Below are 13,551 nucleotides of genomic sequence, written 5' to 3' on the forward strand. Positions count from 1 at the left end.
TATGTCACTTTACTCAGATACTCATCTCTGAGGAATATTAAATGCGCACATGCTGCATTTACGGTACAGTGACTGAGTGCATTATTCATCATATCTTACACTGCGTTAGCGCTCCCTGTGAGCACCTGCTACGTTTCTTTGTGGATGCAAATCTGAAATTATGTGAAAGTACTAAAGCAAAAAAACCCAAACAACCCAAAATCCAGACTGACAGGCGCTGATGCAAACAGAGGAATTCATTTCATCACTGGAAACAGGTTTAAAGTGGTGAGATTATTAAGCTGTGGCTCAGCCTCACAGCGGAGACCAGGCCCAGCTGACATCATTTTAATATCTACCTAGGGAGCTCTCTGATTGGCTAGCAGTCCCGAGGAGAAGGTTCTCATTACGGTTGTTTTGACATCACCCTCCTCCAGATCTGCACTCAGCACTTTCTTTTTGCTTAATTGGTAACTTGCAGAGAAATGATACAGAGTTGCGCACACTGTTAACAAACGCTCACATGTACAGATACAGAAGGAGTGCTGCTTCAGTAAATTTAAAGACTGAAAAAGAGCAGCTCCTAACAGGAGAGATGAGCGGCTGATTTTGAATTTTTCTTCCAGGATTTCTAACATCGAGCCGTTAGAAATGAATGCTCTTGTTTTGAAGTACATAAGCCCTGAAGTCTGAGGTAGCCTTTACATTGATTGATTCATCTTGAATATTTTATATCTTTTTTTAAATTTCAAATGAATTTTACTCTTAAGAGATGATCTATGGTGCAAAACAAGAGTTAGCAGCAAGCTGACTAAGATGCATCAGATAAGCTGTGCAGGAAAACACCAAGGCTCTGGAGAAAGATAGACTTTAGACAATTACCTTAGTCTTATTCTCTCGTGTTCTCCCCGGATTTATGAATATTCAGGAGGAGGATATTTATGGCTGCTAATGAATATTCTGCACAAAGTCTGCTTCATAAATCAGGCGAGTAGAGGGAATTGGATAGCCACTGGGTGCTTCTCTCAAGGCAACAAGAGAGAAGAAAATCAACTAACTCTACTTTTGAAAGGCTAATTTGATGTCATTATTATTATTATCATTATGTTTTTATGCCAACAGCCAGGGGGAGACTGCACTGACTCGCTCGTCTTGAACCTGACCCACATATGGTATTAACAATCTAAAATAATATGTAGGTGTAAGTGTTGTGGAGATTAAACGGGTCATTTCACAATAAATATCAAGTGGGTGTTTGAAAGATGTCAATCAGAACGCTTCCCTCCGCTTTGTCCCAAAGCTTGAAAGCTGCCAAAGGTTTCATGCAGCTGACAAAGTTTCTCAGTGAGGAATCGATAACAAGAAAAAAAGGAGGCAAAATAATCTATAAGCAGTACGATTCGCCCCTGCAAGCATTTCCATAAACTTGTAGATGTGAATGTTTTCTCAAGGACATTCTGATCCACGCTCCTTCTTCGCTGTTCTCAGAAGCAAATTAATCCCTCTACGCCAACCAAAAATGAAATCTATTTTTAGTGGTTCATTAAAGTCACTTCTATGTAGCATCCCACACCAACATTCAGACTGGAGTAATTGGTGGCGGGGGGGGCGGATGTGGGGAGAAGGTTCCACTCACAACTAAATCTGAACGCGTGCCTTTCGAATGTGCAACTCCTGCATCGCTAACGATGATTTGTAGCATTAATCAAAGGCTCTGCCGTGGGTGCCAATCAACATGATTACAGAGAGGAACTGGTTAGGATCACCACAGCAAACGATGATGGGAGCTGGGCACATGTATTTTTTTTGTTTGTTTGAAGAGGTGTGTGTGTGTGCGTGTGATAAGATGATGGCAAGACAGAGAGACAAGTGACAGCAGCTGTATCTTCACTATCTGAACATCTCTGAAAGATTACTCTAATTATGTAGGAGTAGTGTTTAACTCATCAGGACAGTTCACGTGTTCACCTCCAAGCATGCAGCTGTCCAGCACAACACAACTTTAGAGTTTCACACAACTTGTTCAACTCCCCTTTCCTAAAAAGATATGTAAGCAACAGTAACTTACTATATGCTATATACTTGTTCACATCCTCAGATCTCATGTTATGTAGATGATGTCCAGAATGTATCATTCGTAAGGACAACACAGAGGCGCATGCATATAGAAGTCTGAGGAGCGAACAGCCAACAATATTTTTACAATCGCATGCGCCCACAGTGATTGAGAATCCTGGATCCATTTCATCGTTTGTTCTTTAGTGTTGCTTTTGATCAGGCCTTCAGTTTTGATAAACAAGTTGTTATCTTGTCCCTAAAAAGTCCCATGTGACATCAGTGCAGTCCTCTTAGGGTTCAGCTTAAGGTGATCACTTTCAGAGCTCTTCATGGTAAAATTGTTAGTGAATTCTCTATACTGATATTTAACTACTAGGTCTTGGTGGTCAATTGATATATGCTTGTTTGTTACCTCAGTCTAGGATAAGATAAGATAAAATAAACCTTTATTAGTCCCACACCTGGGAAATTTGTTGTGTCACAGCAGAAAGTGGACAGTGCAAAGTTACAGCAGCAAAAATAAAGAAAAACAATTGAATAGAATAAGATAAAAGAATAACACACTATATACAATAGAATAAAATACTATGTTGTCAGAAAAATTACACTTAGTGGTATTGCACATGTATGGATGTGTGTGTCTGTCTGCACGTGTTTGGTCAACTGCAAAGTCTTTGTTGTGGAGTCTGACAGCAGAGACCTGCAGAGTCTCTCCGTCCCACATCGTGGGTGCTGCCGCAGCCACTGAAGGAGCTGCCCAGTGCTGTCAGAGTCTGCTGCATGGGGTGGGAGATGTTGTCCAACAGGGATGACAGCTTAGCCACCATTCTCCTGTCACTCACCACCTCCACTGGGTCCAGAGGGCATCCTAGAACAGTCTGTTCAGTCTCTTCCTGTCCCCTGCAGAGATTTTGCCGCCCCAGCAGACCACACAGTTAAATATGGCTGAGGCCACCACAGAGTCATAGAAGGTCTTCAGGAGTGGGCCCTTCACTCCAGAAGACCTGAGCCTCCACAGCAGGTACAGCCTGCTCTGCTCTTTCCTGCAGAGGGCGTTTGAGTTGTTAGTCCAGTCCAGTTTATTGTTCAGATGACCACCAATGTACCTGTAGCTCTCTACAGCTTCAGTGTCCACACCTTGGATGTTTAGTATTTAGTGTTTATGGACGAAAGGAGATAGTTTTGGCTCCCGGGTTGTGAAACTCGCTTCCACTGAACTTGAATCCGTGAAAACTGTTGATACCTTCAAGACAACACTTTACACTGTGTGTAAGGAGGAGTTCTGATAACGACATTGAACAATACAAAGCTAATTTCACAATGAAAGCCACTAAAATACAATAGTTAAGAAGTTATAACTTTAGTCGTGAAAGATAAACGATCTTAATCTATCAGTAATTCAAAAATCTGCTAATAATCCATTTCTGCTACACATACTGCACAGGTTTCAGGTGGACCATAAAAATACCAGCGTAACTAGGAACTTCCTATGACAAGCCCAAACGTAAAATGCAATTAGAAAGGTACAAAGATTAGCGCCCCGTTTACTGCTTATAAAAATTGGTGTAAATATAGAACATTTGCAGAGATGAACCCATTAAATTTCCCTGTAGATCCCAATTATTTTTTAAAAAGATTTTTCCTGATATATATATATATATTTTTTTACACACAAATAAAGTCAGTAAGGCCTCATTTGGTCACATTTGCTCTCCAAATATCTAATATTAAAAAACAGCCAGTGGAGACTTCAGAGGAAATTAAATTTTCATATAAGCCTTCCTTGCTAGCTTCACTAATCAAGACCTCGAAATTTCTAACACTGATATGAAGCTTCAGCAGAAACAGGCTCATGGACCCAACGCCCAGAGCTACTTTATGAAGCGTAACATTACTAATAATCAGGATGTGTGAAATGCTTTGTACCCAGTGATTCTTCTCAAACTCTCCAAGTGGGTACAATCAACAGCATTGTTCGGGCACAATGGCAGTGACCATACAAGCTTTAAAGCCAAATAGAGTAAGCTTTGATCAAATTTTGCTCATTTGAATCTTAAAATCATCAAACATTTTCAACCTGGGGAAAAAACACTTCTGTATGATAAAGACTAGAAAGCTCAGGCACTGTGGGAAGTTGGAAGATCTGTGTTTGTCAGAGCAAACCTCGAAATCTCTGCAGGCTTAGAAGAGACACAGAAAGAAAGAAAACCAAGATGACAATTTCAGACTCGTGAAAATGCAAAAGAAACTAAATAAAGTCAGGTTTGGCACTCACTAAGAGCATGTAATAACGTGCATTTCAGTGTGAGAAAACAAACTCCTTCCTTCCTTTAAGTGCTAATCTAACTCTCCTCCTCTCCTCTTTGATTCCTTTCTCCTCCTGCAGGGCCTGTTTCAGTATCATGGTGACTGGAGGGGAGCTGCAGTTCTGCAGGCATCTGCTCGTTTTGTTAGGGCCCGCGTGCAAGTAAACACTTTCGCTCGTGACCATCTGCCCAAGCTCAGATCTGCATGGGAGCTGGCAGACTTGGATGGTAAAGATAGCGAAGGAGGGATAAACAGATAGATACAGAGAGGAAGCAAATTTGTGAAAGGAAAGTGGAAAAACTGAGAAATGTGGAAGAAAGGACGTATGAAATACAGGACATTTAGTAACCAAATGTCACAGTTTTGAGCATTTTTCTTCATTCAAAAACGATTTTACTAGTTTTACTACTACCAGTGCCAAACCACAGCGTATACCGAAATGACTGTAGAATTAATTGTGGTGAGAAGATTCACTGTCTCACAGTATTATAGGAGAAAAATAATACCATGCAAACAAACAAAGCAGATTAATTGGGGTGTTCCCCAGTACTAAATAATTATTTGCTAAAGATGGAAGTCAGTGCAAATACAGGCACTGCTTGCCACCAGGCGAGTCAGAGGGGCCCCGAAGGCTAACAAACATCAAACTACAGCAGTGGCAATGTGCAAAGTTTGCAATGACAGCAGGAAAGACATGACTTCCCTATGGAGGCCCCATCAGAATCCACTCGCACCCCTCACAAGCAGCCTGCATGACTCTATTTAAACAAGCTCAATGACAACAAGGAAAGACACTCAGTGAAAATCGAGGAGTTATTCTTGGGAGTGACAGATGAAAAATGAGGAAGAGGGAGAAAAATGCAGTGGTGAGAGGAGCTGATGACATTTAATAATAATAATAATGATGATAAATAACTGAATGTGGCTAGTCTAACCTTAAATGTGGGAGGGAGAAACTCGAATAATGTAACTTCCACATTTTGTTTCTTTTGTTTAATTTTTTGCTTAACATTAGTCGATTTAGCTCTACGGGCAGTGATGTGACTGAGTCACCAGGAGTCAAAGCCGTGACACTGTCAGCTGACATGTTGGAGTAACTTGAAGGGGGGCTCCTTTAAATTTTTGAGTGATTGCAACATATGAGTTAAGGGCATATCAACTTTAGGTCCACCATCTCACCCCAACCAGTTGTGGCAGATGGCCAACTCCCTGAGCCTGGTTCTGCTGGAGGTTTCTTCCTATTACAAGGGAGTTTGTCCTTCCCACTGTTGCCAAAGTGCTTGCTCACAGGGAGTCATATGATTGTTGGGTTTTTCTCTGTATGTATTATTGTAGGGTCTACCTTACAATAGAAAGTGCCTTGAGGTGACTCTTGTTGCGATGTGGTGCTGTATAAATAAAACTGAATTGAATTGAATTGAATAAAAATCCCCGCAGTGTCATTTTGCACAGGACACACAGTAGTTGTCCCTCAGCCAATCAGGGCAGTGAAGGTGGGAAAAACAGTAAGGGATTGATTTTTATTTGAGTGATTAACAATCAATAGAGCTGCAAAATGTGAAATCTGCTTACTTTGTGGACATCACATTATTGTAACATACACAAAAAGGTTATTTAAGTTGCTAATAAAATCAAACCACCTTACATTTGTACTGATACACTTCCTGGCACTTATTTGGGTGGGGGTGTGGGAGCCGAGGGAACACAGAAAGACAGACAACCATTTAAACGCATATTCACACCTAAGGCCAATTTAGAATCACCAATTAACATGACACACACACACACACACACAGAAAAGGCCCTGGCAAGACAGTGGATTTGAACTCAAGACCTACTGGTTAGCTTTAACCTCTCACAGAACCTCTTCCTTTGAGGCAACAGTGTTTAGCTAGTCGTGAAACATTATTTGAAACATAGATGCTAGCTAGCTGCATAAGTTGCCTTGAGTTGCAACCATCTGTTAACAGAAACATCAATTGTTACTTTGAGTTATGGGTTTGCCATTACTCAGGATGGTGACTCAGTCATAATCTATTTAGTAGTTGTTTATCAGTGAGAGCTAATGCCCAGTCTACTAACTGGGAACAATGGCTTCCATGGTAGCTAGCTTTTTTCCTGGCTCAGATTTTGTGCTTGCCTGTCATTGTTTACAAATGCAAAAACCAATAAAAAGCTTATGTAGATGTTTTCAAGGTTACATTTCAACAAATCCAACCTATTATTTGTTTTTCATTGAGGTTACCTACCCACATGCAACCAAATGCAGCAGGTCTACAAGACTACACTATAAGCTAACACCCAAAACAGTGTTCTTTGCCTACAGGTCTGTGAAGGTACCTAAATATTATTAGTGTAAAAAGAAAGAGAAAAAATAAAGAAAATGAGAATCTAAAGAGAAAAAATGAGAAATTAGGCAATCTGCCAAATTTACAGCATTAAAGCTCCAGCCTGTGTTTTAGTCTGAATCCATGTGCTTGTCTTTTTGACTGGTTGTATCTGACCATCTGGTTTCATCGTGGCCTCCAATACAGTGAACAAAGGGGACAAATAAAAACACATGGGTGAGATGTGGACATTCATCCACATCAATCCATCGATGAAGGTAGTCCTAGATAATCTCTGAATCGAATCGGCTTTCCATTTTCGTCAGCCTGTCATGAGCCTGTAATAACTAGGACATAATTGGGTCTCGTCACCGTTGACCGTCTGGAAAATAAGAAAAACTGAAATTTGTGTGTTGCCAACTGCCAACGATAATGACAGGAGATTAATGCAATGCTGTTCTGTCTGTCAGCAGCATTTTACTGAGTGTGAGTGATGCTGGATATCAGCAGATACAGCAGCATTCAGTGAGAAAAAGGTATGACACACAACAAACGAAAGAAATCCTCTAACTGAGATGAAACACCGCAATTTTAGTTGCTAAATAGAATCAGAAGCTTAAATTAAAAATAGAGATTTATTAAAACAAGTGCTGGAAGCCGTGTTAATTTCATGTCCTGCTGTGAGGATATATTTGGAAAACAAGGAAATGTAATAGGAATTCTGTTCTGTTTATTAATTATTGTTTATCCAATCATCCTTGGCTTTGATGTACAATGAAATGCTGAAATTGTTATTTTCTCACTAGATTAGTTAATGCATTTTTTTATGCAAAAGTTTCATTACCTAATTCCAGCTTTTAATACAAGACTTTATATGGTTTATATGCTTCTTTATGGTAGTTCAAATAGTGGAAACTGAAAACCTCATAAACCCTTATTTTACTCACAATGAAACATTTAAGACATATTGAATACTTAAACTGAGAAAATGCTCTTAAAAATATGATCTCATTTTGAGTTTGATGGCAGCAGCACGCCTAAAGAAAACACGCCATGTTTACCAGTTTGTAGAATCCACTCTTCATTTAACAACAGTCCATAAATGGGTATACCAGTTGTTGGACTATTGGGAGAGGAATGTTGTCCATTCTTGTCAGATATAGGATTCCAGTCTTTGGTTGTCTTTGATTTATTTTTCTTTTCGTGATGTGTTTAAAATAAGTGAAAAGTCTGGATTGATATTCACACCTCATCTCAATATCTCTGTTGAATTTCCACACCAACAGAGATATTGGTAAAGCTCTCTCTGATGAGAAACCTCCCTCCGATGCTATTTTTATACCCAGTCATGTTACTAACCTGTTGCCTGTGAACCTAATTAGTTTCAAAATGTCTTTCCAGCTGTTTCTTTTCAATCCACCTATTTTTCCAGCCTTTAATTATCCATGTCCCAACTTTTTTTTAAAGATGTATCAAATTAGAAATGACCTAAGATTTTTCATGAAACAGTAAAATGTTTTAGGTTTACATTGTGAATAAAGTATTAATTTGTGAAATTTGCAAACCCTTAAATTTTACACTAAAGTTCATAAATTGGGTTTGTACATCAAAGATTATGCATATTAAGCATTAGTCAGAACTAGCAAGTGAACAGTGCTGTGACTTTTGTGACTGAGCACCAAATTTTCATTGGCGGTCAAAGGTTAGCTACCAATAATTGTTTTCTCCCTTTAAATGAACATTGCCTAATAACTTTACAGATGGGCAGGACTGATAATGTCTGCTGCCTAGCTTCCACATAAATGTTATGTTAATATTATTAGCCATAGCTGCTACCTTAATGATCACAGATGGCTTATGTGGTAATCAGGTAATTGCTAATAGTTAAATGACTAACATTAGCATGTGTGCTAGCCAGGATAATGTTTATGATAACTGTTTAATACTTCAATATTGCTGGAATGGGAGTGTGACTGCTGTTACAAAACTCTTCATTGAGAGTTGTTCAGTGCTGTGAACCTGAGTTACTCCAGCTGCTAGTGAAAGATGGCGTGTCTGCAGTCGTGCTGTGTGAAGTTGTATGCCAACTGGATGAGACAAAGACAGCACAGCTGGTACTGACACTTTTGTGTGTCATTATTCTTATTGTTATTTGCAGTACTAAATTATGGATATTTATAACATTTACAGTGTGGCACTACCAATGTTAACCTAAGAAAGTATGCATTTGTGATCATCCTAAAAGCCTTTTTTTTTTTTTACACTTTCTGTATATACAGCAACACAAAGACAAAGGCAAAGCCTTCCTGATGTGGGACATACTGCATTGTGTGAACTCTATTTGACTCGGATACGTCAACTTGGTAGCTGATTTACACTTTTAAGCATCTAGATGGAGGGCATTCTTTTTCAGTGAGCCACTTTTTCACCTCAGTATACTTATCCTTGTCTTTATGTCTCTAATAAAAATCCCACCATCTCCTTGCTTTGTGCACAGGTTTGCCTGCTTATTTTTCAGGCTGTTTCAGGCTGCTCTGACCTTATTCTGTCTTCCCTTCGGTCACATTTCAGGTCTTTCTGCCTATCAGAAAAGTCACAAAAATGCTTCATCCTATATACAAATAAGCAAACATTATGAAAGTGCTTGAATTTGCACATGCTAAATGAGCAGAAACAGGGCAGTGCTTCCAACACACAGCGATAGCAAGCTTTCTGTCGCCAGAATCACGAGCCCAAACCAGTCAATGTTCCAATCAGATGCAGTTTACTGCAGTGCAGTAAGTCATGCACTTCCTATTTTAACGCATTTAACATTTACTGAACGTGTTTGTAGTGCATTTTGTTAAAACAGATGACAAACCTTAACAGCAGCTTGTACAGTATATCATAGTTTGACAAGCCACCTGACCAAACTGTCTGCATTTGGCTTTACAACCATGCGTGCATCCTATGACAGCTTCAACAGTTCCGCATTTATTCAGTGTCTATTATTCCAACAGTTGCCCCTACCAGTTGACTTGCTTAAGTGTTGGTGTGATTTCAGTGTTGATTATAGTGATAATGAATGTCTGCATTATTAAGAGGTTCAATTCTGCTGCATTTTTTTGTTTAATTCCATCTGAATTTATTTGAATGTTATAATTTACATCTGAAAATTACTCTAGAATTTGTGGTAATTTTCTGGCTCATTCATTAACTTTGAAGCTTATGTTGTGAAATTTTAGGTTATTATTAATAACAACATTACCTGCTTGGTATGGTGCCTGGTTCAGCCATTAATTAGAGCAGAATGTATCTGGCTGTTGAAATCAGACTAAATGTTATTCTGTGTGTGCACAGCTGGTGAGGCTGGACACGGTGGAGGGACAATTTGGGAACAGCGAGATTGAGAGCACACTTTACTCTCAAGGGCCATTGCATTTTGGAATTCCAGCACAGACAAAATGCTCGAACTTGGTCAAAATATCTCTGACAACCAATTTTGTAGCTTATTGTGGCACACGAGTGAAGATACTGGCATCGAGCGTGCAATGCTGTCTAATAATGTGGCGTAAACCACAGGGGACATTCAGGATAAGAAATTCAACTATGGTACTTAGACAAAGAGGAAATGTGGATGTATGAGTTTGAACGGACACACAGCAGACTGGGGGCAATAAGCAGACTGAGAAGACTAATAGAGTAACAAAGTATAAAAAACAGTTATTATTTCCAATTTGGTGGTTGGATGATTTTCTCCAAGCTGCCCACATATTTGTTATTTATGGTGCTTCAGAGAGCCAAGACGCAGAAGTTCTCCTCCTCCTCCCACACCGGCAGCCGTCTGAGGCGAGGATACCAGATCTGGGGTTTTCTGAAGTGTCTGTTGTGTTTCCATAGATAGAACATGCCAGGGGCTTTGCTGGATGGATAGCCCATCTCCCTGCAGACAGGACCCCCAGTCTGGTAAACCCAACGCCCACATCCCCTGTTCCCCTCGCTCCCCTCCCACACTGTCTGTCGGTCTGTCTGCACGGGAAAGGGAAAGACTTCAGTGTTTCTGCCCTCAGGTTGGTGAAAAATACACACAATACACATGAAGTCAAACAGCAGAATAACAGAAACATGTCTGCTTTTTATTTTTAACAAGGGATAAAAATTAGCTTCTAGCCAGGATGTCTGTAAACATCCTCCATGCCAAATGTCTTGTATTTGAACCAGCATCTCCATTACAGTAGAGTTCATGCAGAGTGAACACGGGCAGCGTTGCCTGGAAGGAACGGCTTCCAAAAATGTTTCCCAATAAGCATTTGGCTGCATTCCCACAGTGGGAACTTTCTGCTTGGATTACAGCTGCTTATGCGGTCATATCGGTTTTAAATTCAGTCAATCATTAAACTGCGGTCAACCCATCTAAATGATATTAGATTGACTTATTTATTTATTTGATGTTGAGCGACAACCCAAGCATTTTTGTATTTCTGGTTCCTTTGTGCCAAAATTTCTAACACGTGGTTAAAGTCTACGGCGGCATGCCATGTCATCACATGTAAACACAGGCACTCAGCAGTGGAGCCTAAAATTAGCTTTACTTTTCTTAACATGTATAATTCAAATATCTCATCAGCAGTTTTTTTACTTTCAAAATGATTTTATTTCTGATTGAAACATAGAAGCATCCACCTTCCATGACCCACAGAGCTCACAAATCCCACTGGCATTTCTGGGATGACCTCAGCCCCACACATGGTCCTGCCTCCAAGTGTAGGCTAGGACTACCTCTGAGACTGGCAATCCACAAACTCCAGCCACTGATGGCCTCATTACAAACAGCTTCAGCTGTTTTATTCTAGGCCTGATGTAGCAGACAAACCTTGTAGATTGATGCCTGTTTGTCCATACAGTAAAACAGTATGGTGGCCAATAACATGCTAACGTTTATGTTTCTATAAACTGTTGATCCCTTAATATTTCCCCGAATGCCATTCTCTTAATAATCACTTAAGACATACTTGAGGACCTTTTAAACTAATAACCTAACTCCTGTTACTTAGTTAACACTTAGTGTCAACCTGTTGCTTCTTTAATGTTGTTGATATGCGAGCAGCTACAGTAAATCTTGTACAATGCTCTTTCTCATATGAGATCAGTGTTTTTGTGCACGACTCCAGACAGTTAATAATAAAACTTTCTTGTTGCTATTTTCCATTTTATTTTGAGATCACAGTCGACTTTGGTGTTAGCTGAAAAAAGCTGCAAAAGCTACTTTTATGAAGACAACTATCCCTCCCAAACACTATTTGCTGTATTGGCTTTAATTACTTTTGACTGGAGATGGAGGGGGGCTGGTAAAGTGCTTTCCCCCAAAGAAATCGCACTACTAAAGATCTTAGCTGTGCATACATGAAGCCTGGTTAAGATTTCAACATGTAGCAGAATGACAAATAATTGAAATTTCTCATGCAGCACTACAAACTTGATTCAGCTGAGAGGCCTGATGCATAGAAAAAAAAAACATTGAAAACTCCCTGATTGTTTAAATCTGCTTCCCTAAAGAACAACAATATTATTAACTAACTTCAGCTCACTTAGGTTCAGCACAGTGGAGGAGGTGACGATGATGACTGTCACTTTCATTTTCCCTGACACTGATAGTCAGCAAAGAACTCAGAGAGAAATATACTGATATCTAACAACACTATACTCACTATACTTGCCACCACGTTCCTGAGTTTTACTTTTACACAGCTGAACAGGAAAATGTGAAAGTAAAGGCGAAACTATTAGTCGTAGATACTCTTTCCATACCTCGCAGCCTGCTTAACATATTGAAAGTCTCAGCACAATGTGTTTACATAACCAAGCGGTCGTTTATATTCCATTTTCCTGCTTATTTCACATTCTGTTTGTATGCTGCTATTCTAGTTTGGTTTCCCTGCTGAATCCTGTTTTTCTGCTGCAGCAACAACTTTTCCTCTGCAGGGATAAGCAAAATAAATCTCCAATTTAATAAACAGAGTTGCTAACATGAGTAGAGTGTAACTGGTACTAAATCTGCTAGTAGATTATAATCTCAAACTGATCAAAATCTTTTACTCAAAGAGAATTTAATGGTGTGGGATTCCCTGGCACAATGTTAGTATACATTGCCCTGTGCTTAAGTACAATTCAAAAAAAGGTTGGATGTTGTGTAAAATATGAATAAAAACACAATGCAATGATTTTTCACAATAGGACATAAAAGCTGAACCTTTTTACTGTTTCATGAAAAATATCAGCTCATTTTAAATTTGATTGCAGCCACACGTACTCTGATAGGATGCCACATGTGCAACAAGTCCAGTGCTGAAATTTTCTCACTACTAAGTAAACGTGGTAGGCACGTAAAATCACAGAGTGGGGTCAGTGAATGCTGAGGTGCACAAATGTCTACACGTTTCTGCAGAATCAATTGCTGCAGACCTCCAAACTTCATGGAGCCTTCAGATTAGCTCAAGAACAGTGCATAGAGAGCAGCTGCATCCAAGCCTTACACCAGCAAGAGCAATGCAAAGTGCTGGATTCAGTGGTGTAAAGCACAACGCCACTAGAGTCTAGAGCAGTGAAGACGTGCTCTCTGGGGTGACAAATCATCCTTTTCTGTCTGGCAATCTGATGGATGAGTCTGAGTTTGGCAGCCATCAGGAGAAGAGTATTTGTCTGACTGCAATGAGCCAAGTGTAAAGTTTGGTGGAGGGGGGATTATGGTGTGGGGTTGTTCTTCAGGAGCTCAGCTCAGCTCCTTAGTTCCAGTGAAAGAAACTCCTAATGCTGTCGGACATCTGATGTCCTTTCACAGCCCTGCATGAATGTGATCTTTGATTTTTGAGGCAGTGCTGCATAAAAAAATTCACAGCTTTGG

At 39.8% G+C, this 13,551-nt stretch overlaps 1 long non-coding RNA gene across 1 annotated transcript in view; it reads right to left on the reverse strand.

Annotated features, from left to right (window-relative positions):
• Nucleotides 1-2,865: 2,865 nt before the first annotated feature.
• Nucleotides 2,866-13,551, reverse strand: part of LOC309696121 — a 70,456-nt gene continuing 59,770 nt past the window's right edge. Inside the window, exon 3 of the long non-coding RNA XR_014273333.1 lies at nt 2,866-2,905. This is a non-coding gene — a long non-coding RNA (uncharacterized lncRNA). The remainder of the gene's footprint in view (nt 2,906-13,551) is intronic.

This window comes from Aulonocara stuartgranti (assembly GCF_965226115.1).
Source record: "Aulonocara stuartgranti genome assembly, chromosome: 19".
Lineage (NCBI taxonomy): Eukaryota > Metazoa > Chordata > Actinopteri > Cichliformes > Cichlidae > Aulonocara > Aulonocara stuartgranti.